Here is a 26,837-nt window from a genome sequence, read left to right on the forward strand (position 1 = left end):
CTCCAGTTAGCCTCTGTCTTCTTGTGTGCTCCGCCTCCTGATGGCAGGCACTCTCTGGGTCTGACCAATCCTGCACCGGGCCAAGGGTCCACCTCCAGCGCAACAGCCTCTGTCTTAATGGAATGGCGATGTAAGTTTTTCCCCTCCCACCCCCCTCCACTCTGTTCTCTTTTCGGTTGGAGAGATTCCACATTTGCCAAAGAAGATCCCTCTTTGAATTTGTATTGTTTCTGCCAATTGGTTCTCTAGAAATGTTCTAGGAACCTGTAGCATTTTATTGCACTATATTGCTGTGGAGGAGGAGTCTGACATTAACCTTTCTAGTTGGTGTACTGGTATCATCCTGGTACTAAATCTAAAGGAGAGTGAGGAGAAAGTGCCCACCTGGTATTTCAATCAAAGGAGAAGGAAGGAGTACAGAAAAAGAGAAATAAAGAGTAGGAGAAAGAAGGAGATTCAAGCCGGTCTGCATGGTGGAAACTGAAGTACAAGGGCTGCCTTGCAGATAGGAATCACTATTTATTTATTTATACATTTTTATATACCGACATTAGATCAGTGATGTCACATCCATTTACAGATAACGGAAAGGAAATAAGCGGGGAGGGGTGCTTATTTCTTACAGCGAAACATATTTCTAACAATGCAACATAATGAAACATATTCTTGTGTCTTTCTAATGAGGCAACATGATAAAAAATATAATAAATATAAGTAGGTACGAATCTGTTCTAATGCAACTTAATGAAACTTGAGTTCTTATAACGAAAAGTAATGAACATAATGAGCATGTGAAATGGGTCTTGGAAGCAGAAAAATATGTGTAACAAGGGTCGAACGGGAATATGGTCCTAAAAAGAAAGGTGGTGGTGGGGGGATAGGATCATTGGAGGAAGGCTTGTTGGAAAAGCCAGGTTTTTAGGTGTTTCCTGAAGAGTTGTGTTGAGGGTTCAGATCTTAGTTGTGCTGGAATGTGGTTCCAAAGTGAGGGTCCGGCTAGGGACAGTGCGCATTCTCTTGTTGTGGTTAGATGTGCTTCTTTTGGGGTGGGGATGTGGAGAAGACCAGTGTTAGAGGAACGGAAGTTTCGTTGGGGTGTGTGGTATCGTAGTGGCGTGCTTAACCAATTCAATTTGTCGTTGTGGAGTGACTTATGGATGAGTGATATGACTTTGTGTTGTATTCGGAAGATGATGGGTAGCCAGTGGAGGTCCTTGAGGATGGGAGTGATGTGGTCCGATTTCTTTCTGTTTGTGAGGGATCTGGCTGCTGCATTTTGCAGTAGTTGCAGCGGTCTGATTGTGGCGGCAGGGAGACCGAGCAGAAGGGAGTTGCAGTAGTCAAGCTTTGAGAATAGTAAGGTCTGGAGGACGGTTCTGTAGTCGTGTGGGAAGAGGAGCGGTTTGAGTCTTTTGAGGGTCTGGAGTTTGAAAAATCCGTCTTTGATGGTGTTTATGTGCTTTTTGAGGTTGATTTCCGTATCCAGAGTGACTCCGAGGTTTCTTGCTGAAAGGGTTAGTTGTTGGTTTGGGAGGGTTGTTGTGCTTTGATGTTTGAGATTGCGGTTGGCGTTGTTGGTGATGTGTAGGATTTCAGTTTTTTTGTGGTTGAGGGAGAGTGACAGCTGAGCGAGGAGTTGAGTTATATCCGACAGGTGGGTGACCCAGGTTTTTAGAGTTTTCGAGGGATGATTTGAGGGGGAGCAGAATCTGTATGTCATCTGCGTATAAGAAATATGTAAGGCCTTTTTTGGAAAGAAGGTTGCAGAGGGAGAGCATGTAGATGTTAAACAGGGTGGAGGAGAGGGATGAACCTTGGGGTACGCCGTGTGGTAGGGGGATTTGTTTGGATTGAGATGATTCTATTCTTACTGAGTAGGATCTGCCGGAGAAATATGAGTCAAACCATTTGAGTGTGGTGTCACAAAGACCAATTTCTTTTAGTCTGGTTAGCAGGGTGTTGTGGTTGATAGTATCGAATGCGGTGGAAATGTCAAGGAGTATCAGGAGGTCTGATGTGTTCTTGTCCAGGCCTCTGAGAAAGGAGTCGGTGAGGGATAGAAGAAGTGTCTCTGTGTTGAGGAGTTTTCCGAAACCGTGTTGAGCCAGGTTAAGAATGTTGTGATGTTCTAGGTGTTCGGAGAGCTGTTTGACAGTTTTTTCCAGGATCTTGGCATGAAGGGCAGGTTGGAGATTTGTCTGTAGTTGGCAAGGTCTGAGATGTCTAGATTCGGTTTTTTGGGGATAGGTTTGATGATTGCAGATTTGAGACTGTCCGGGAAGATACCCTGTTCCAAGGAGAGGTTAATGATGTCGGCTATTGGCTTGGCAATGATGTTTGAGACTTGTTTAAGGAATTTTATTGGAATGAGGTCAAGGGGGTGTGTGGCTAGGTTTGTACTTCGTATGATTGGCTTCACTTCAGTTGATGCAATGAGATTGAAATGAGCCCAGGAGGGAAAGGATATGTTGGGTGGTTGGGTGTTTTTGCGTTGGTGTTAAGGATGTTTGCAATCAGGCTAGTGGTTTTGTTGCTGAAGAATTGCGCTAAATCTTCGCAGATTTTGTCCGGGCTGTCGTTTGGGGGAGGGTTGTGGGTGGGGCTGGTAAGGTCAGATACATAGGCAAATAGTGTTTTGGGATTGTATTGATAGTTGTGGATCCTTTTTGCATAGAAGTCACTACAGTCATTCCCAAAAGGAGATCCTGACTGATAGGACCAGGAACTTTAAGAAAGTGTGTTGAAGATTTATGATATTGCTGAAATATGCATTCACTATAACCAGGGATTCTAATTTTTGGTTAAAATCCAAAAACTTCATTAATATACCCCCAATGGGGAAAGTGGGGTTTTTTGTTGCTGTAATCTGAAAAAAATTAAAATGGCCTACCTTAGGTGCTCCAATGATGCCATCCAGCTGCTGCTAGCAGCAGTTGGATGCTGTCATCAGAGCGGGCTGACAGGGAGCCCAAGCCCTACCAGCCCAAGAAGAGGAATATGGGAGTATCAGGCCGGCAAGGAGCCCAAGCCCTACCAGCTGAAGGAGGAGTACAGGACATATGAGCAGTGGAAAGAAATGGGGAGTGAAAGAGGTGGGAAAATACAGTGGGAAGGGATCTACTCGGCCACACACACACTGCCACCCCTTTTAGCCACACACACCTTTCCACCTTCATGCTAGCCTCACACAAACACACTCACCTTGTAACACAGCATGTAAACATTTTAAGATAAACGAATTTATGCCTTATTAAATTGAATCCACCTAAAAATGTGCCAAAATGTTAATTTGCACTGCAAAAACACCAATAAACAACTATGGTACCCACCAAAAACCCCTAATTGCCTGAAAAATTAATCACTAAATTTGCATTTTATGAACGCTTAGAATTGGAATCCCTAATATAAACGGATACTTTATCAAATCATCACTACTGAACAAGTTTCCTTTCAGAAAACTTTTATTTGTTGGAAAACCATCTGTTGTATGAAGACTGAGTCATTGGAGTGACTGTGAATCTTGTGCCTGAGGGTCCTGAAGACATCCCCCCACCCCTCCCCTCCCCTCCCCTCCCCATGTTTACATGGACCTGGGACTGGATACAATCATCTGGTCTCACCTAGCATTTCTTTCCTCCCCTCCTCCCCCAGCCATCTGCAGTGAGGACCCTGCACCTTCTTACTTTTTCCTCTAATTCTTTTCTGAGTCAAAGCTCGAAACGGCGCTAAGCTTAGATTCACCATTTGATGATATTTAACATAAAATATTATGAAGTGTGAAGTTTTGAGATGCCACTTTTTTTTATATGGCTCTTAAAATCTTACCTGGCTACTAAAGTAACCACCTGGGCAGCAAAGTACCACAGCATGCAAAATAAAATCTTATGAGAACCCACACTCTTTCTCTTAGAACTTGTGGGTTTCTGGAGAAAGTGATGTTTTTGGTCAAGATGGCAGCATAATTGCTGTGCTCTGACCAGGGGCATTAATAAAAGCTTACTAAATTGGCATATAAACTGTGGCAGTGCTGTTTTGGTTAGCCTAAGAGTGTGTCAGCAAATCAAGACGAAGGATATAACCATTACAAATGTCCATACAATTTATCAAAAGTTCATTCCAGTTTTATTAAGCAGACTTGTAGTATGCAAGCATAGCAAGGTAGATGGTCCCCTGACATGGGCCGTGTTTCATGAGAACTGTGTCATGAGGGAACCTAATAATACAATAAAATTCAGAAGAGGTCACATAATGTGGTGAGCCAGGGAAGACGTGCTTCTCAAGGTTCCGGGTACCCTCCCTTCGTATCAGTGGCATCATTGCTCTTAAAGGGTCTGTAAGCGGAAGGAAAACTAATCCAATGAGTGTTTATATGTCTATAGACCAATTTATGCACAAATTGCCTAACATTATGCCCATTAAAGGGGCAAAATAAAAAATTGGCGGGGGAGAAGGGAAAATGGCCGCTGCAGCGGGATGTTCGGCCGATGCAGGCCTCTCTAAAGAAATGATTACTGAGCTGAAAAAAGTGGTGGTTTCGGCTCTAAATGAGAAGCTGTCATCTATATCTTACCAAATAACAGACTTAAAAACGACCATCAGGGTTCAGCTCTAAGATGGATAACATGGATGGCAGGATTTCAGTGGTAGAGGATGAGTCGATATCACATGAATATAGAATCTGTAAACTTGAGAAACTATTGAATTTACAGGAAGGGGAAGACTGATGAGCTAGAAAATCAGTCGTGCAGGAATAACATAAGAATAATTGGCCTACTAGAGGAAGTAGCTGAAACCAAGCTGACAGAAATTCTGGAGAAATGGCTTCCGGAGGCTCTGAAAATCCCCGAGCTGCGGGAAGAACTGAAGACTAAGCAAGTGCATTGCCAGGGCAGTAGGCAAGAGGGAGAGACCAGGCCACGAATAACATTGGCAAAATTGCTTAGCTTCGCTCATAAACAAAGAGTGATGCAAAAATTTAGAAAGGTAAAAGAACTGAAATACCAAGATACTCCCATAAAGTTGTTCCAAGATTACTCCCTTCTTGTCTCAGGAAAACATCGGGAATTCCACCCGCTGTGTGCAGCTTTCATCAGCAGCAAATTAAGTTTACCTTACAATATCCTGCAATGCTCAGAATATGGTATGAAGGAAAATCTCAGTTGTTTGAAGAAGTGGAGAAAGCTCGCCAGTTCATAAATAAGTTATAAGCATCTTAATTTAACAAGTAAGCTGCAATTAAACGTTACTGCTGTTGTTCAAGAGTTATTGTGTACTATTGCAATAAAGTTTCAGAAGTCAGGCTGCTTATTGGCAATGCAGATCAAATGATGGATCCTAATGTTTACTTGGAGGATTAAAAAATTGTATTATTTTGGGACATGAGAGCAAGGTGTTTTGGGCATGGTATTATTCATGTGGACCATTCAAAATGTTCTTGTAGATTGATTGAGAAGAGGACCTGATCTTGTGCACATTAATGGAGGGTGACTGGCGTCTAGATGACTGCTTGTAATGGTTTTTGGCCAGGCAGGTCTGTGAGGGATTCTGCTCTGTAGCAGGAAAGGAGAGGAAGAATAGAAGTTGTTCTCGCAATTTATAAAAAAAAGGAGGAAAGAAAGAAAAAAAGAGAAGAAAGGGAAAACAGCAATTTGAACTGCATGCAGATCATGCCAAAGATGATCTCTTGAGTAGAAAATCCAGACTTGAACTTGGGGAAAGAATCTGAAGTCGAAATTTCAGCGCTGCAGCTTGGGTGGATATTGTGATAAGAAGAAAACAAGGGGAAACTAGGTCATGCCAGGGATGGCCTTTAAAACTGCTAAGACTGCATTCAGGAGCTACAGCGACAGATTGTCCAATGTGCAGATCTCTGATTTTTGTTAGTCTGGTCAAGTGTTCTATAGACTGAGATGCAAAACAGAGAATTGCTTATTGCTTCACCTAGTTTTTATTGGGATGCAGCATGATTCTGGGTGCAGTTAGAATAAATTTAAAAATTCTTTTTTTCTTTTTTTTATGTTTGGCATATTATCTTTAGGGATATGTGAAAGCTAAACTCACAATGATTATTTTATTTTAATGAGGGGCTATGATTCATAAAAAGGTTAAATACAGAAGGAGGTCTAAACAAAAATAAATGAGGTTGGGCGAAGGGGAGTACCTGTGCACATGATTTATGACAAAGTTCCTCATGGGAGGCTTCTAGGAAAAGTAAAAAGTCATGGTATAGGTGGCGATGTCCTTTTGTGGATTACAAACTGGCTAAAAGACAGGAAACAGAGTAGGATTAAATGGTCAATTTTCTCAGTGGAAGGGAGTGGGCAGTGGAGTGCCTCAGAGATCTGTATTGGGACCCTTACTTTTCAATATATTTATAAATGATCTGGAAAGAAATACGACGAGTGAGGTAATCAGATTTGCAGATGATACAAAATTGTTCAGAGTAGTTAAATCACAAGCAGATTGTGATAAATTGCAGGAAGACCTTGTGAGACTGGAAAATTGGGCATTGAAATGGCAGATGAAATTTAATGTGGATAAGTGCAAGGTGATGCATATAGGGAAAAATAACCCATGCTATAGTTACACAATGTTAGATTCCATATTAGGTGCTACCACCCAAGAAAGAGATCTAGGCGTCATAGTGGAAAACACATTGAAATCGTGCTGCGGCAGTCAAAAAAGCAAACAGAATGTTGGGAATTATTAGGAAGGGAATGGTGAATAAACGGAAAATGTCATAATGCCTCTGTATCGCTCCATGGTGAAACTCCACCTTGAATACTGCATAAATTCTGGTCGCTGCATCTCAAAAAAGATATAATTGCAATGGAGAAGGTACAGAGAAGGGCGACCAAAATGGTAAGGGGAATGGAACAGCTCCCCTATGAGGAAAGACTAAAGAGGTTAGGACTTTTCAGCTTGGAGAAGAGACGGCTGAGGGGGGATATGATAGAGGTGTTTAAAATCATGAGAGGTCCAGAACGGGTAGATGTGAATCAGTTATTTAGTCTTTCAGATAATAGAAAGACTAGGGGGCACTCCATGAAGTTAGCATGTGGCACACTTAAAACTAATTGGAGAAAGTTCTTCTTCACTCAACGCACAATTAAACTCTTGAATTTGTTGCCAGAGGATGTGGTTAGTGCAGTTAGTATAGCTGTGTTTAAAAAAGGATTGGATAAGTTCTTAGAGGAGAAGTCCATTACCTGCTCTTAATTAAGTTGACTTAGAAAATAGCCACTGCTAATACTAGCAACGGTAACATGAAATAGACTTAGTTTTTGGGTACTTTCCAGGTTCTTATGGCCTGGATTGGCCACTGTTGGAAACAGGATGCTGGGCTTGATGATCCCTTGGTCTGACCCAGTATGGCATGTTCTTATGTTCTCGAATAGAGAATAAATGCGAGTAAAGATTGGGAAATGGAGGGAGAGGGGAACAGGGAAAATGGAGGGGGTTGGGTGAGGGGATAGAGGGAAATTATAGCAATATTCAGCGGTCTAAGAGTAGGATTGGCTTTTTGAATTCCAAAAGGAGGAGAAAACAAAGTAGGCTACTGTTAAAGAGATATCTTGGAACGTAGATGGCCTGGGATTCCCTATAAAGTGCAAACAAAATACTGCAAGCTCTACATAGACATAGGGCGGCAATAGCATGTATTGAAGAAATACATTTATCCACAGGGGAAAGTGCGGTGAAGGAATGCTTTTCAGCTGCAAAAGGAAAGAAAGGAGGTGTAGCTATTTTAATTAGGAAAACGGTTAATTTCCAAAGAATCAAAGATCTCACAGATCACAGATTTATTATTCTTTTGGGGAAATTAAATGGAAAAGAATTAACGTATGCAATCTGTGTGCCCTGAATGAATATAACCATGTTTTTGGGTTTTTTTTTGGTTTTTGGTTTTTTTTTACAGAGCTGGCAGGGAAAATAATTAAAATTGTACAAGGAACACTCGTAATACTAGGTGATTTTGATTGTGTATATGATCCTGTATTTGATAAATCGATAGGCAGGCAAATTTTGAGGAAAGGACAAACAAAAGGTATTGCATATCTTTGCAAATGTTACAAGTAATAGATGTACGAAGGGTTCTTAACCTTTCTTTTAGGAACTTCATGCACTTCTCTCGGCTCATGGATCTCTGTCCAGAATTGATTATATTTTATTGTCCCAAGGTGGTTTCCCAAAAGTAGTGTCTGCTAAAATTGGCTCAACTATGATATCTGATCATTCTTTGATTTGGGTAGATATTAACATTAGCTCAGAAGGAAATATAGAGCTTTTATTGAGATTCCTTAGCTTCCTGGCTGATGATGTAGAATTTAAGGAATATCTGAGAGGAAATTGGGAAAATTAAGAGAGCAATAATAACCGGCTTGTAGATTCCCCCATTCTATATTGGGAAGCTAGCAAATCATTCCTTGAGAAGATATAATCTCATACGTATGTTGGAAAAATAAGTCTTTGAATAAGAATATTCTGCAGTTAGAGGAAAAGACTAGATGTTTAAAACAAAAATTAATCCAACAGCACTGCAATACAACTTTATTAGAATATAAAACAGCGTTTGAAGGTCTAAATTCCTTCTGCATGTGAGGGCCCAAAAAATGTTGCAGCATGTGGAACATAATTTTTTTTGGTTTTGATAACAAGTCCGGTAAGTTGCTAGCTAGCACAATTAAAAGTTGGAAAGGAAAGTCTTACATTGAGAAAATGCAAAAGAGTAAGGGTGATATTACAGGGAAAAGTAAAGAGATCTGTGAAATTTTTAAGGATTGTTATGAATCACTCTATTCAGAGGATAGACAAGAGGGAGAGGCAGAAGAAGACTTGTTCTTTAAAAATCTTACTCTACCCAGATTGAGTCCAAGCCAATTGGAATATCTGAAGAGACCTATTGAAGAGCAGGAGATTCTCAAAGTGATTAAGGAGGGGAAATCAAACAAGACTCCAGGCTTGGATGGTTTTAATTTTTATAAGATCTTAGATCTAAAGTGACTAGGGTGTTACAAAATTTTTTTGATGGGTGCTTTCAAGCAGGAAAATTTCCAGCGGGGTTTAATAAAGCCTATATCATTGTTCTTGCATCGATGGGGAAAGATCCTTTCCTAGCATGTACCCAGATGGACTCAGGATCAGTGGGTTATGTGCTCCCCTGCTAGGAGATGGAGTCAGGCTTCAAAGCTGACGTCATCCTAGATATACCCCTGAGGTGACCTCATCCATTCAGTATCTCTCCGTCTCCTAGCAGATGACACTATCCCCACACCAGCAGTGGTGTTTAGCGGGATTGCAGCACTAGTTCGAAGGAGAAATTTACCTTTAATTTGAAAGGAAGATCGAGCCCCACTCTCCTGCGGTGATACCTAAGGGTCCCTCCCCCAGTTGAGAATTCCTGAGATGATTGGTCCGGTAGCCTGCTTCCGGCATGGACTTTGCTGCTGAATCAGCTGAAAGGCAGTGGGTGCAGAAGCCGAGCATGGCAGTGACGGCCTAAGCCCTCTCCCTGTTGCGTGGCCCGTCCACGGCAGGCCCGCATCTGGGCCCACTTACCCTTGGCGCCCAGCTTCCAGCCCTGGTTCTTCCTCCCTTGCGGCTGTGGGCAGCCATCTACGCTCCCGAGCCTCCTCTGCCATCCCTGGCTCCTCCGCGGACCCCTCTGTCTCCTGGCGAGTCTCCCCACATGTGCTGTGGGGAGATGCCGCCATCCAGCGCCATGCCATCCTCTAGGCATGCCCACACGCCTTGCCGGGTTTTAAAGGGGCCACGGTGGGAATCCAACCCATGGCCCCGGATGATGATGACACTGGGCCCTGGTATACAAGGCAGGGCCCAGCCACTAGTTCCTTGCCTTGGCAACAGGTCTCCATGTTCCATGTGTGCTTGTTGCTTGTTCCTGGTCCTGTCTATGTTCCTGGTTCCTGATCTTGTCTACGTTCCTGTCCTGATCCGTTCCTGGTCTTTGCTTTTTCCTCATTGGACTGACTTCTGGCTTTGACCCCTGCTACGCTTTACCACGTTTGGATTGACTTCTGGCTCTGACCCATGCTACGCTTGACCACGTTTGGATTGACTTCTGACTCTGACCCCTGCTATGCCTGACCTCGCTCGGACTGACTTCTGGTTTTGACCCTCGCTTGTTTGACCACCTTTCCTTGTCTGCTGCCTGCCCCGACACCAGGCTGCTCTCCACCTCTTCCTCTGGTATCACCCTGGATTTGGCCTTTCAGGCTCTGGTCTTCTACTACTCGGGCACCGCCTGTTCTTGCCTCTAGTTTTCCATTGGCGCCTGGGTCTCTGGATCTCTGCCTCGTCTGGACCCGCTTCCTCCTTCCTGTTACCACTGCTGGTCCCTGGCTGAATACTACATTGTCTACTGGGAGTCTTCGGACGGAGACCTGCCTAAGACCAGCTGGCCCCGGCACCCAAGGGCTCAAACTGCGGGGAACGTGGACTGGTATTGGCGAAGCTCCAGTCGGCCTCCATCACTCAGCCAGCTCTGCCGTCCGGTGGGGACCTTGCGGGTAGCATCAACCCCACCTCGGGCCAAGGGTCCACCTCCGGCGCAACACTCCCCCCCCCCCCCCCCCCCCCACACACACACACACACAGCTGGAGGCAGTCTCTGTACTCAGTAAGAAAGTGCTGAGACCAGGTAAGTAGAGAAGAACTCCTCCGATCCAGAGACGTGGAAGGGCTTCGGTAAGTCTTTTCTCCGGTCTCTTTGCTTAGCATTCCCGATCCCATTCGGGTGAGGGAAGGGGATTTCCGAGTAGGTTGAGCGGCCTCCCGATGGACTAGGCCCCGCTTCAGGCTTGGTGGACACTCCACATGATGATCCATGGCTGCGCCATCTTGTGCGTGGTTTGGTGGCGGTGCCATTTTCCCCCCCTTCGTCCAACGCGATGCGGGCCAGCCTGTGAGCCTAATGTGCGCGTAAGTATGCGCCTAGCTGCGCACATATCTTCGCGCATAACCGCATGCATAACTGAGAAAGCAGCATCTTATAGGCTGATTTCCCTTCCAAACTGTGACTTGAAAATACTTGCTAAAATATTTGCGGATAGATTGAGTAGGCTGATCCCAGATAGTCAGGTAGGTTTTGTTAAAGGTAGAATGGCAGGTTCACATGTAGTAAAATTAATCATAACCATGAAGGCTTGTAGTGATAAGATTCCTGCCATAGCTGTCAGATTTGACTTGGAAAAGGCATTCGACAGAGTATCTTGTCCTTATATGTTCCGGTCTTGAGGAAATATGGGCTAGAGGGTAGTGTATTAAAGTACATCTCACTTCTATATCATTTACCTACATCTACTATAGTGGTGAATGGTTGCAAATCTTAAGATATACTTATTGGTAGAGGAGTTAGGCAGGGTTGCCCTCTGTCCCCTCTATTATATATATTGCTATAGACCCGTTAATAAGGAAAATAAATGAGGATGCATCTATAGTGGGTTTTCATTTGAAAGATCAACGTTTAAAGTTGCAGCCTTTGCAGATGTTAAGTCTGATTTTGACCAATCCTAGAACATCACGGGATAAGGTCTTATATATAAAGCAATGCTTTGGGGAGTTTGCCAGCCTAAAGATTAATCATGACAAGTCTGAAGTTTTAGACGTAACTGGGGAACTACGTAATGAATGGGGGACTAATTTTCCTTTAAAATGGGTCACAACAGAACTCAAATACTTAGGTATTAGAATCCCAGTAAAAGGGGGTATATATTTATGAGCTAAATGTAAGACCATTGCTTAGGAAAATGGAAGATAATTTTAAGGCCTGGGAACACCTTCCTCTCTCTTTGATAGGACTGATTCATTTGATAAAAATTATAGAAGTTCCTAAATGATTAAATGCTCCCAATATGGCTTACTAAAAAAAGATGTTTGAAGGTTTAACAGGAATGTGAGGGAATTCATATGGAAAGGCAAAGTTATCTCTGGAATCTTTGGTATGTCCTGCTCACTAGGGGGGCTTAAACTGCCCTAACATAAAGTTATACAATCTGGCTTGTATGCTTCTTTACATTACAGACTTCCTTTTTGACACTACCAAGTTTACTCCATTAAAATTTTTATCAACTTGGACGTTTCCTATCTCTTTGAATTCCTTGCTTCAAGTAGAGAAGAATGTTCCAATATCTCTTAGAGGGCACTTATCGGAAATGGCATGGAGATCCTGGTATTTCTTGTGCCAGTTATTTGAGATCAGCCAGATTAACCCCTTTCCTCTCAATTCAAGGCAATTCACAATTTTCACCTGGGATAGAAGATCCTAGTTTTCAAATCTGGAAAGAGAAAGGACTCAAGAGTTTAATGCAGATCTTTATGGGAGATAGAAGATATATTCAGAGTTTTCAAGAGTTACAGCAGGAATTTTCTCTTCCGCATAGGGATTTTTATACATATCTCCAACTAAGACATTATGCATTAGAAATAATTAGGAAATGCCCTGAGTTTGGGGAGATTGAACCCTTGGTGAAGATTTTATTGGGGGCAGGGGAAGAAAGGTAGTTCATGTGCAACCTTTAATAGAGCTTTACAGAGTATTAAACACAAAGCTCTTCTAGTCTGTTTTCGTTTTTCAACTCCAGCTTGTCCTTGATCTTTGGTTCAGCTTGTCCTTGACTCCAGGGTCTGTGGTCCTTCTTCAGTTCTTCTATGTTTCCTCACCAGCCTATTTGCTCTTAGTCTTAATGCCCTTCCTATCCATCCCTTCTTGCCTACAGGCGGATACCAGGTACTTGACCTTGGCCTATTTCTGGACATCCTTGCTTGCTGCCAGCCACTGACTATTGCCAGTCTCGGGGTCACCCTTAAACGCCACCTGCTGCTGATCTCAGTCTATCTCAGGATTTGCCTGATCTTGGTCCACTCTGGCCCTGCTACATCAGAGAATCCTCACCGTCTACAGACCTCCCCCTCCTAAGACTTGCTGGCCCTGGCACCTAAAAGCTCAACCTGAGGAAAACGAGAGCTGGTGAAGGGAAGCTTCAGTTGGACCGCTGCCTCATATGAGTCCCCCTGTCAATAGTAGGGACATACAGGTCTCCTAAAAGTCCTTGCCCACATCAGATTGCTGAGACAATGGACTTTGCCGATTTGAGTGCCCTTCAGGCTAATTCTGGCTTAGCTCAGAAATTACAGACACTACAGATGGCCTTGGAACTCTTAACTGTCAATATAAATCGTCTTACTGCTCAATTGGATGGCTCTCCCATACCTGCTACTCTGCTTCCGCCAGTAGTGGTACCAGCACCACGTCCGGTAACCAATCGGCTCATACCTCAGTTACCGGTTCCATCCCAGTTCGCTGGAGACCCTAAGCAATGCCGTGGTTTCCTGAACCAGTGCCATATGCATTTTATGTTGCAAGCACAACTGTTCCCAGATGACTTGACCATGATCACCTACATTCTATCTCTATTGGACGGGAAGGCCCTAGCATGGGCCTCTCCTCTCTGGGAATGCTCAAATCCTTGTTACACAACTTGCAACAATTTACGGATCTTTTCAAGACAATCTTCGAACAGCTAGGTCGTATGACTACTATGGATTCCAACTTACTCCATCTCCGTCAAGGCTCCAGAACTCTGGCAGACTACGCCATAGAATTCAGGACTATGGCAACACGGTTGAATTGGTGGGGAGATAGCTTGCTCACCCTGTTCTTGGAAGGCTTAGCACCTAGAATTAAAGGTGTGTTGGCTGCCTGGGAGCTGCCTTCCTCACTGGAAGCACTCATTTTTTTTAAACAGTTTATTTTAAACCACACAGAACAAAAATTATAAGACATATAACATACCGTTAATATTACCGGTTTTACAGTGAGGACCCATAACCTATATCATAGCAAAATACCCCCAGAAAATAAGAGGAGGCTATATAACCCCATCACATTACTCTGAGGAGCTCATCTCAAGTTCTCTCCATTCTCAATAAGGCCCCCAGTCCTTATTATAAATGTCCGCTTTGTCTTTTAACTGGAACGTAAGCTTCTCCATCCAAGCAATTTCCATGACCTTGCTTCTCCAGCATTGAAGTGAAGGAATCCGCTTCCACATGTGGGCCACCATCAGACATGTCGCATTAAGGAGATGTCCCACCAGTCTTCTATGACCCTGCATGCTGAAACAGTTTGGCCAACAGCCCAACAAATATAATGCTGAATCCGGTTCTAACGAATGAGAACATTTATTTATTTATTTTATTTAACAATTTTCTATACCGACCTTCATGAAAAAATTTCATATCAGATCGGTTTACATGTAACAAAGAGTATAACTTAAACAAGAACAATTCACTAGAAGCGGAAGTTACATATAACAAGGGTAGTTAACTTGGAGGCTAGGCTAGTCAGAGGTATAGGACAGTGTAACTGAAGAGAACTAGAAAAGGCAATGAAACAAAAGAAACGGCGGCTTAATTATAATGTCTAAACATTATCAACATATAGTTGATATGCAGTCTGCAATGCCCGCCCAGAAAGCCTGTATCTTCCGACATTCCCACCACATATGGAAATATGTTCCTGCTTGCCTGCATCCCCTCCAACACCCTACCCCATTGTTACTGAATCTTGAAGAAAAAAAAACAGTTATACAGTACAATCTGCAGGCCAGTTTAAAAAGCAACTCTTGACCTTTACAACATATTGTAATTCTTTGAGAATGTTTCCAAATAGACTTCCAATCCCTACTGTCCCAGACTTCTTTCAAAGCTACAGTCCATTGTTCGATCAGACCAGGAGAAGTCCCTGAATCCCCTAGTTTAGTCCTGAAAGAAATATAAAGGACTAAAATCAAATGACAGGGCCTGGAGGTACAACATACCACCCCCTCACATTCTTTCAATATCTGATCAATTAAAATAGACCAAGAAATATCTCTACATAATTGCGGATAAAGATATCGAGTGGAAGAAGGGAAGTCTTTAAAAGATCGTATATAACCATCCTCGACCAGCTAACCTAAAAACCTCAGGCCAGCTGTTGTCCATTCTGGGGAAAATGTACTAGGTGAAACCTGCGGGTTGCATATCAAAGAAGTCATACAGAATTTGAAATTCCCTGGTTCAACAAGAAGGCGCTGAGCCATCCGCCAAATTCTGAGAGTATGCAAGATTATCTTATGATCCCTCAGTATTGTCCGTAAATTAGAAGACAAAGATGGCATATGTAATAAGGAAGCCAAACTACAACCTTTTGCCACCTCTCTTTCGTTGGGATAGTCCTCTAGACGATTCTCCACATAGTCCTTAGTGGACTCTGGCTCCAGGGGGGAACTTCATACAACAAGAGTTGATCGATTCGTGATTCCTACAGTCCCTGTGACTCCACTTCTGATGTTCTTGCCTATCTACAAAGATTCCCTCCTGGAACTGGTGACTTATTCCACCATGCCACTCACTCTATGTATTGACTCCTCTCACACAGAGGTCATTAGCTTCCACATATTGTCCAGAGCCGTGAGTCCGATTATATTAGGCCTGCCCTGGCTCCAGCGACATCAGCCACAGTTTAACTGGTCCACATTGGAACTCACCCATTGGGGGCCCAGATACTCCGAATCCTGCATGGTGCCCAAAGGCATGGCTCAAGCAGTAATTGTGGTCTCCACTCTTCCGACATTTCCAACTCCTTGCAGGGAGTCCAGAGGAATTCAAACCTCTCTGCAGCATCTCTAGGAAAAAACCCTTAAAATAGTCTATGGACAATTACATGAACAGTTGGGACAAGAGTGGTCCAAATATGAAAGTTTAGAAAAGTAATACAACCATACTAATCACACGAAAAAATTATGAGATACAAATCCTGCATATCCGACTTCAGCAGGAAAAGGGAAGGAACCTCACATTTATATCTATTCCTACCAGTCCGGATTCTGAAAAAAGGGTATCCGCCCCATCCCTATAGTGGGTCCTGTTCTCTGCCAAAGCAGCCCAGAAGAGACCATCCCTTTTTCTGTGGCTCAGCTTCAGTCTCAGTAATTGCATGAACTATGGGGAAAAAAAACAATTGTTTGATTGTAGAAGCTACCAACCAAGAAACCAGTAAAAGTCCAAAGGAGTTTTCATCACTGGTACCTCCGCAAACTCAAAGCCTCGGGAGGGAGGCTTAAGAGGGATGGTACTATTGCGATTGGTGGTCCACAGGCTGCCCCATGGACCGCCGCTCTTATCTCCGGCCCAAGTTGTGGTGGGGGTGCCACTGCCGATTTCCCCCAGGCCAGCTATCCTTCTCCGATGCAGCGAGATACCACTGATGGCTCCTGCTTGGACTTTAAAGGGACCACATCGGGAAAAGCCCTGCGACCCCTAAAGATGATGTCATAAGTCCTGGCCTATAAAAGGACCCTTTTCCCTTCACTCCTCACCTTGGCATTAGGTCTGCCTGCTTCATCTAGAAGTTGAGTTGCCAGCATCTTTGTTCTTCAGTCCAGCCTGTCTTCATTCTTCAGCTATATCTTGTCCCTGTTCTTCAGTTCCAGCTTGTCTTTGACTCCAGGGTCTGTGGTCCTTCTTCAGTTCTTCTACATGTTCCTCACCTGCCTGTTTGCTCCTTGCCTTCCTGCCCTTCCTATCCATCCTTTCTTCCCTATGGACGGATACCCAGTACTTGACCTTATTCCCAGACATCCTTGCTTGCCACCATCCATTGACCATTGTCTGTCTCCGGGATACCCTCAAATGCCACCTGCTGCTGATCTCAGCCTGTCTCAGGATTCACCTGATCTCATTCTGCTCTGACTCTGCTACGTCAGAGAATCTCTTAAGACCTGCCAGCGAAGGCTCAACCCAAGATGAACGAGGGTTGGTAAAGGCGAAGCTCCAGTTAGGCCTCTGACTCGTCTGAGTCCGCCTGCTGACAGTGGGGCCCTGGAGGGCTCCTCCCTGCAGGTTGCGTCAACCCCATCTCAGCCTAAGGGTCCATGCCAGCAACATCTGCAATAGACCAAACATATGGCGAATGCACACAATCAAATGCTTTCTGAGCATCAATTGCCAGGAGTAATGAGAGAATCTTATCTCTTTGAGTATCAAAATTAATTTAAATACCCGCCTGATGTTATCTGCAGTGTACCTGGCTCAGATAAAACCTGATTGATTCTCATGTACCAGCTCCAGTATAACCCCAGCCAATCGAACATCCAGAATATTTGAAAACTTTTTAAAATCCACATTCAATAAAGAGATCAATTTATATGACCATCATACCATTTTATCCCTTCCCTCCTTAGGAAGCACAGTAATGCAAGCTGCCTTCATAGATGATGCTAAACCATCCTCCTTTTGAAGCACATTGAACATGGCCCCCAAGGGTTAAGCCAATAAATCCCCAATCTGTTTATAAAAATGTACTGTATACCTGTTCATCCCTGGTACCTTATCCACCTTCAGGCTTTTAATAGCTGTAAAATCTCAAATTCTAAGATTTCCTTATCTAAGCCTTGCTGCTGCAAACTGAGTGTAGGAAACTCAACACTTTTAGGCTGATCCAATACATCTCCGCAGAAAATGGGCGATCAGTATTGAGTGCCCACTTTCCTAATGTGCGCACAGCCACCTCTCCTGGGAGCATGATTGAATATTTAAATGGGGGGGGGGGTTTGCATTAAAAAGGAGGTGCTAGGGATAAATGTGCACCCCTAGGCGCACAGAAGAAGTGGCTGTCAGAGGGTTAGGAAAATGGATGCTCACAGATTAGGAAAACAGATACTCGTAAAATTGAGCATCCCTTTTCCTAACCTGACTGCCGGCACATTTCTTAAAAAAAAATTTTTTAAGCATTCTCGACCTTTTTGTTCCTCCGACTTAATATCACCATGATATTAAGTCGGAGGAAGTACACATAAGCAGTATTTTCTGCTTTTCTGTACATTTTTTGGGCTACTCAGAAATTAATCCCCTTTTAGAATAAGTGGTTGTGGACGTGCATCCAAAACCCGAGTCCAATCATGGGTTAAACAGTGCACTCGGCTGAGTGCAGTGTATTGCATCGGCCTGTTTGTAAATAGGACAATTACTCCCAGGATCAGTTACATGTAAGGGCCCTGCCCAAAAGTTAACTTGTATTTCTATGTTATATGTAAGGGCTCTGCCCAACTGTTCCTGTTTAATTGTAAACCGATGCGATGTGTGAACGGACGTCGGTATAAAAGAGACTTTAATTAAATAAATAAATAAATAAATATCTCAGACCCATCCCTTCCTCTAATATGTGTGATTTGAGACTGCCCTATTCTTTTTTTTTAATATATGCACTAGCAATTTGGAGGTCTTGTTACCTAACTGAAAAAAAGACTTGCTTAGTTAACTGTAAACCGATGTGATACCCATGTTTGAATGTCAGTGTATAAAAACAAATAAGTAAATAAATAAATAAATAAATAGCTGCATTTGATAGTCAATAGAATCCGCTTAGTGACCTTTCAATTTACCATGTTCTATTTCCAATTTATCCCAAATCCTCTTGGATCCTGTATGCTTATTGTTCCAGGTTTTTAATGGAATCAATAAAGTAGTGATTAGCTTTTCCCTTTCCCTCTTCCTCTTGTGAGGCCCACCCTATCACTTTATCTCTTACCACCGCCTTTAAACAATCCCACACTATCAGCCCGATACAGTACAGTGCGCTCCAGTGGAGCGCACTGTTAACCCGCGTTTGGACGCGCGTTTTCAACGCACTAGCTTTACCCCTTATTACCGCACATTTTAATTTCTGCTGGCACCGGGGAAGTGTACAGAAAAGCAGTAAAAACTTCTTTTCTGTACACCCTCTGACTTACGGTAATATCATGGCGATATTAAGTCGGAGGTCCCAAAAGTTAAAAATAATTAAAAAAAAAAATTTTTTTTAAATCTGCTCGCGGGTTGAAAACCGGACGCTCAATTTTGCCGGCGTCAGTTCTCAAACCCGCCGACAGCCACGGGTTCGGAAACTGGACGCCAGCAAAATTGAGCGTTGGCTATCAAACTCGCTGACAGCCGCCGCTCCTGTCAAAAAAGAGGCGCTAGGGATGCACTAGTGTCCCTAGCGCCTCTTTTTACCGCGGGCCCTCATTTGCATGTGGGCCGATACTAAATTGCGCGCACAGGAGAGTGGCGACTTTTACTGTATTGGCCCGTATATTAGGCTCCACCTATTCCATGTCATTATTTAAATATTCTTGAATCTCTTTCTCAATTTTACAACATATTCATTCATTTCTCAACAGGGCAACATTCAATTTCCAGAGTTTTTCTCTATTCTGAGGCTGTAACTCTCTAAGTTCTACCAAAACTGGGGTGTGGTCCAACCATGTTATACTCTCAATTTCCGCTACTTATACCAACTACATTAAGATAAAGTCTGTCCTAGAGTATGTCCCATGGAGATTAGAATAAAAAGTTAAGTTTCTGGAGATGGACTTTCTTGCCTGCCATACATCCACCAAATTCAGGGCACGAATCATATTAAGTACTTTTCCTCTTTTTCTCCTCTGGGAAATGCCCAGATTGACCGAGATATGCAAATTCAGTTTTATAGTTAGATTAAAATCTCTCACCACTATCCGTGGTCCCTTGGCTAAAGAAATCAACTGTTCTGTCAATATATCAAAAAATGGACTTTGCTCCACATTTGGAGTGTAAGTTTATTATGGTAACCATTTCCTCTCCCATCTTTGCATTGATAAATAAAAAAAACATCATCTTGTATCTTTCTGAACATCCAAAACTGTAATATCCAAAGATCTTTGAAATTACATCTAACTCACCCACATTTATTTTTCAATCAATTAGAAGCCAAAATAATGTGATGATAATCCTTCCTTAGCGCCAACACCCCCTCATCTATCCTTCTTAGATGATTCTTCTGTATCAGCACCAGGTCCACTTTCAACCAAGACGCTTCTTTAAATAATAGTTGTTGCTTCATTGGCACATTTAGCCCTATAACATTCAAGGTCAAAATATTTAAGCCTGCTATTACAAACAAACCCATCCCATCTCCCATCTATCCTCATACACTATTATCACCCCAGCACCTTCCCAGTATCCCTTTACCATTGCTTCTCCCCCTCCCCCACAACTAACTCCCCCTCCTTCCATCTTCGAGCCCAACTCCCCACCAATTCTTTGCCCCCTCCACATCTGGCAAAGAATCCTATGGAGGAATGACCCCACTGATCAGTTGACATTACTAACTGCAATTATCAATTACTCTCTGTCCCAGGGCAGGTTTTGATGTCTTTGGCCCAATGATCTATATGCTCACGCAACATTAATTTGAATTGGGTCTGATGCCTTGCCTATCCACCTCATCACCTCCACACAATTTGTGTACTCACTGGACTCCAGCAGGCCTCTTATATGGATGTTGTTCCGGCAGAACTGATTTTCCCAGTGCTCCAATTTCTCTCTCAGACCTATATTAGAGGAGTTCTGCTTTTTTGCCCGATTTTGAAGCTCCACTAGATGATTTCAAGTTTTTAGGTAAGCTGTTTGTATATATGGTTTTATCGCTTTCGCACCATTTCTAGTCCTTTAAATACATGTCATTTTTTCTACCCATTAATGGTAACTTTGCCTGTGTTAGCCAGACTGTATATGGCTATAGTCTGCAGTTAAATGAATGTTCCCTGATGGACTCTTTTTGTCCGCTTCTTTGTATAGTTTGATAAACTTTCACTTTCATTTGCTGTTTTTCTACTAGAGCTAACACTTTGTCCAGAGTGTTTTTAAGTTTTTGGGTAAGCTGCTTATATATATGGTTTTGCTCACTATTTCAGATGCTTCGTGTCCATTGTACAACATTGTTCTTCTGAATTTTTTTTTTAATCTTTATTTATTGGGTTTACCATGAACAGGAATTATAACATCCCATAGCTGGCCTTACTTACAAACTTGACCAAATATATATATATATATATATATATATATATATATATATATATATATATATATATATACTTACATACAAACAAACATCTTTCCCATTATCCCTTTGTCCCTCTCCCCTCCCCCTTCCTCCAATTCTGATCAAGTAGAAAAATATCCAAGTGTGGATCTATAACATTTCAAGTACCCCAAGAAATCTGAATAGCCTAACAGTCACCTTTCAGACTAAATCAGTGGTCTCACTAACTATATCCCTTGAAAATAGCATCCAGCCAGAATAAAAACATATATGAAATATATGAAATGTGAGCCAGATGAGGAATAAATGCATGGAAATGAAATATAAGATATAGAAATACAAAGAGCTATGTTTCCCATTATAAGTTATAAACTATAAACATAATTTCTTGTTTCTTGTGTCAGTGCATGAATAAAGTCTTGCCAAATCTCCAACATTAACTCTTGTTTTTTACCTGTTTGATTTTTCGCTTTCAAATAATCAAAAGTTAATAATTAAACATTTTGGATTGCCATAATCTTACGGGAGCGCCAGTGTCTTTCAACCAATGGCTTGTTTACCTATTAAACTAACGTCCAGAAATATACATTGTGCTTGCTTCAGCCTGGGAAAAGCCAAACACTAGGGCACATTGGCACCGATATCCTGTTCAGGCTAATCCACATAGAACATATTTTTGTATTTTCTTCCAAAAATTTTCTATCACCTCACAGCTCCAAAACCCATGCTCAAAACTCCCTTGATCCTTCTTACGTTTAACAGAAATATCCATAGAGCATATCCTTGCTTTAAAGGCTCTGATTTGAGAAAAATACATTTGATGGAGCAATTTGAACTGAGTTTCTCTTAATAACACAATTTCTGTACTAGCATTAATTCTTGCAAGGCATTTCTGCACTATTAATACATTAAGGACTGAAGGCAAGGATTTATTCCATTTCTCGGTACATTTTCAGGCTGGAACTGAAGAATGAAGACGCTGGCAACTCATACTGCTAGATGAAAGGTGAAGGGAAGATGGGCCTTTTATAGGCCAGTACTAGTGATGTTATCTTCAGGGGCCGCAGGGCTTTTCCCCACCACGGTCTCTTTAAAGCCCGACAAAAGATGCTCGCGCCTAGAGGGAACACGCAGCACGGGAGCTATCAGTCATATCTCACTGCATTGGAGAAGGACGGCTAGCTTGGGAGAGGTCAGCAGCGGTGTCCCGCCGCAGCTCAGGCAGCTCAGGTAAGAGCAGTAGTCTGTGGAGCAGCCCGTGGACCACCAATTGCAACAGCAGAAGGTGGGAGTTCATTTTTGTGCATGGGATAGGAAAATATATGAGGGCCCAGAAGCACAGGTCCGGGTCACTGGGGAATATTCCTTTGGGAAGGGGAACGAGGCATGGTTACCTGCTTTCCCTGCTACTCTTTGCTTTTGTAATGGAGCCCTTTGCAGCTCGAGTACAAGGAGATGAGGCGGTGGCAGGGATACAAGTGGGGAAGGAGGAATTTAAAATCTCGTTTTGTGCGGGTGATCTGATCTTCTCCGTAATAAACCCTGAAACTTCATTAAAGGGCTTGGTGGTGGAACTTAAGAAGTTTGGAAAAGTTTCAGGATTTAAAGTTAATAATAACAAATCTGAAATATTGAATATTTATATCTCCAGTATACTAATGGAATTGTTACAGGAGTTCTTTACATTTGGGTGTGCGACAAAACTTTAAAATAAGTTGGTGTCAGAATAGTGATGGAAAGAAAACTAATTTATGAGATTAATTGTCCCTCATTATTACGATATATATTCAGAGACTTGCAAGGGTGGATGTCTGGGACACTGTCATGGGTGGGGCAGATAGCCGTACTATGGCTTTTTTATTATTTTCAAATCTTGCCTATTGAGGTTGTGAAAGCTATACTTACTATGATTCAAAAAAATGTTTCTTAATGTGGAGGCAAAAACCTCCAAGGGTGAAAAGGAGCAGGCTGTTTTGGCCTAAGGCAGTGGTTCTCAACCCTGTCCTGGGGACCCCCCCAGCCAGTCGGGTTTTCATGATATCCACAGTGAATATGCATGAGATAAAATTTGCATACACTGCCTCCATAACATGCAAATTTTCTCTCATGCATATTCATTGTGGATATCATGAAAACCCGACTGGCTGGGGGGGTCCCCAGGACAGGGTTGAGAACCACTGGCCTAAGGGGATGGGAGGCTTAGGAGTGTCACATATTGAGAAATATTTTTTTGGTGTCACAATTAAAAGTCGTTTTAGAGTGGCTAGGGTAAAACAATAGGTCCATATTGAACAGGTGGGTTTGTTTTGGTTTTTTTTTTGGGGGGGGGGGATATCCTGCATTCCTACTGCCCTTGGGTTGTTAAAAGATCGAGGGTCATGGTTCTCCTCTCAATTCATATACAAGGCACTTTAAAACTCTGGGATTCATGCTATAAATGAATGGTGTCTTGGGGGGGGGGGGAAGGGGCTTTGTTTACCACTTACTTCTATTGGATATAACAAAGGGTTTTTTCCAGGATGGGAGGCAGTATTTTTTTTAAAAGATAGGAAAAGCAGGGGCTATGTTCCATAGGGCAATTATGTGAAAGGGTTTGCGATAAGTTTTGCTGAAATCTGGGGCAAATTTGCTTTGTTGCATTCAGATCTGTTTGCTTATATCCAAATCCGACACTCTCTGGAACATGATGGTGGCACAACTTACTTGAGGGTTGCTTGTACAGTTTGGAAATGCTATCTGCTAAAGTTTCCAGCCTTAAGATTTATAAGCACTCGGTTTCTTATCCTTGGGGGAAACTTAAGCATGAGGAAATGTGAAAGATCTCAATTGTTGTATAGAAGCTGATTGGGAAGATATAAGAACATGTTGCCAAGATGCCAATTTCTGCACATTTGATGGAATATGTGTATAAGGTTTATTTTTGCTGGTGCCTTACACCATCTCGATTACAAAGCATATATGAACAGGTATTCAATAAGTGTTGGAGGGAGTGTGGGGAATGAGTTCCATAGAACACATTAGGTGGAGCTGCTCTGTTATTGATCCTTTTTGTAAAGAAGTTCATAGGCTGATGCAACAGATGGCATGCACCAGTTGGATTGGGACCCAAAAATCTTTTTATTTCATTTCTCAATAGGGTCTGTATCAAAGAACAAATCAGCTTATATTACAAGTAGTAATAGCAGCCTGGTGAGCGATAGCATCCAATTAGAGGTAAGTGGCAGCTCCGACTTGTTTGCAGTTAAACGACTGTGTGAAATACATCTGATAGAAAAACTTACTGCTGTTAGAAGAGAGAGACTGTTGTAATTTCAAAAGGTTTGGCAGCCTGTTGAACATTAGAAAACATCTGAGGATGTGGGGGCAGGGGAAGGGTGGAAGTTCTGATGGTGGTGTTGCATTAAGCTGAATTGTACGAATACTGGTTCAATAATTGCTTATTTTGTTGATGTGTCAACAACAAGAAGTAATAATAAAAAATGTAAATAAAAAAAAACAAAACTTGTGAGTTCATTGCTTCCAAAAACCTATCATTCATGACTTTTGACCACCATATCCATGCAGGTTTGTAAATAAGCTATTCATAATTAAATGCAGTTTAGGATGTATCGATTTGTTCATATATTGTTAACAAAGATGATATTTATCTTAAGTTTTATATTCAAAATAGATTTTATTGGGCACTGGCTGATGAGCTTTTTATATAATATCCTAATAGGGACTTCTAGCCATGAACATGGATTACAAATGTTCTTGGAGGACATAACCCACATACACAAATTATTTTAGGACTGAAAGTGCCCCAGATTCAGAACTGGTCTATAAAATAGGGGACATACATAATATTTCCTTTTTAACAAAATAACTGGCATAAACAATATTGCCTTCCCTAGTAAGTTTTTGAAAATGATTCGTCTTGCTACTTGTTTTATTCCATTCACTTTTATGGAACTTTAGAAAACATATAACCCGTGCCACATTTAACGACTATAATTTTTTCTTGTCTTCTTAATCACTATGAAGAGGGTAACCTTAATTTTAACAATAGTAAACTCATTGTATTTTCTTTCTTCTTTTATAATGATGGCACGACTGATCCAAAATCATTTTGGCCATCAGAGGCTAAACAAGTGGGAAGTAATCAAGTTTTACCAAATATAAATTGTCATAAAAGGAGCTATTCACCAGATCCTTGAGGTAAGTAAAGATGTTCATCACAGTCTGAAGAAAGACATTTGTAATTCCCAGGAGGAGGAGCTACCATTTACCCCCCTCTTCTCTCTCCACAGACATATCAACAAATATTAATTCACCAAAACACATAGGCACTTTTTTCCTGCTAGAGGGTGACATACGTCCAGGGTCATAGCTGTGCCACTCCCAATACTTCCTATGGGAACAATTTTGACACTTGAAAACATTTTTTATTTTTGAGAAAAGAAATAGGAATGCTAGCTGCCATAAATCCTCTTTATTTACTCTAACACATAACATATAAAAATTTAATTTTGCAATCTTCCTTTTCTTTAGACACAAGCTAAAGCTTCCCACGCAAAAGTTGCTTTTAAAGTGTCATTTTTACTTACCAGAGCACTTACCTATAAAATATATTTTAAAACAAACATACCTTCATGACCAGATCTCATCTACAGCAAAAAAAGAGGAACAGGTCATGCGCCAACCCATCAAATAATAGAAGATCAGGAAGAGGGTGCTGGAGCATATATATTCTCAACTGTCCAGCAAGAAATCCATAAAGAGAAGTGAAGTTAAATGCTTTATTCAACATATTTCATCCTCTTCTTATAAAAGAGGCTGACAAATGACAGTTGCCAAGACAAACAAGTTCCCGTCCCAGACACAAGCTATGTTTTGCAAGTGCACTTTTTCAAGGGGAGGCAACAATATAGCATCAGTTAAAAGGAGTGTGCATACAGGCTGAAACAGTGCATTTGCAAAACTCGGCTCATATCAGGGACGATCCTGGTAATTCACATCAGGAAGGATGGTGGAGTGACCCGGTGTCAGCTGCGATGGACTCTTCGCATCCTTTGGCCCAAGCTGTGGGAGGTTCTGACCCAGCTATATTACAGCATGGTGAGTCAGCGGCTGATGGTTCTTCAGGGGCAGGGAAGGGTTGTAGCTCAGCCTGTTATTGTTCCTGCTGCAGTTAGTTCAGTCGTGGGTGAGTCAGGTGTGGGGGAGCCAATTGCTGCCACTGACAAGTCTTTTGATTCTCCTAAGGTCAGGGATCGGAGTAAGTCCAAGCGTAGGAAGAAGCGGGATAGATCCAGGTCATCTGATTCGTCGTTTTTACCTCTTCTTCATCCTTGTCTGGCTCGGCTTCATGAGTTAAGTCTCCGGTGGGTTCAGGGGCAGTGGATAAGAGGGAGGATAGGGGGGCTCCGACTTGGTAGCTCTCTCTGAACTATAGGAAGATTTCCTAGGTCCATGAGGAATAAGATTCGGCATCACAAATATATTGACATTTTTAAATTGTTGGAGGGACGTAGGGGGTGGAGGAAGGGGAATAAGAAGAAAGGTGATAAAGAGCATTTCCTGGGGACTCAGAAGAAGGTTCCACACACTATACTTAATTTGATTTGATGCTTCCTTCAGCTAGCGAGAGTTGTTGAGCATCATGATGCATCTCAATATGGGCCTTTATTGGCTTATGCGGATGCGATTTTAGTGGCCAGTAGGGATTACGAAGGTTGGGCTGGGCTCAATTATGATGAGCGATTTCGTGATCGAATGGAAGAAAATAAGTTTATGTCCTGGGGTATTCAGGATGTCGGTTTATGGTTAACGCAGATGACATAAGGCTACAGCTTCGTCTGCGGTTAATGCTGGGGGGGGGGTTCTGGTGGGGCAAGCAGGTGGCCCTTTTGTGGGCAGACTGCATCAGGTAGTGCAGGTATAAGTGGGGCAG

The 26,837-nt window shown here is 42.3% G+C and overlaps 1 long non-coding RNA gene across 1 annotated transcript; it reads left to right on the top strand.

Moving 5' to 3' along the window:
* LOC115097782 lies at positions 1 to 25,102 on the top strand. The gene is made up of 4 exons (XR_003858331.1): positions 1 to 130; positions 21,862 to 22,135; positions 24,042 to 24,118; positions 25,025 to 25,102. It is a non-coding gene; the product is annotated as an uncharacterized LOC115097782 (long non-coding RNA).
* The last annotated feature ends 1,735 nt before the right edge of the window (positions 25,103 to 26,837 follow it).

Source organism: Rhinatrema bivittatum, chromosome 8, assembly GCF_901001135.1.
Source record: "Rhinatrema bivittatum chromosome 8, aRhiBiv1.1, whole genome shotgun sequence".
NCBI lineage: Eukaryota > Metazoa > Chordata > Amphibia > Gymnophiona > Rhinatrematidae > Rhinatrema > Rhinatrema bivittatum.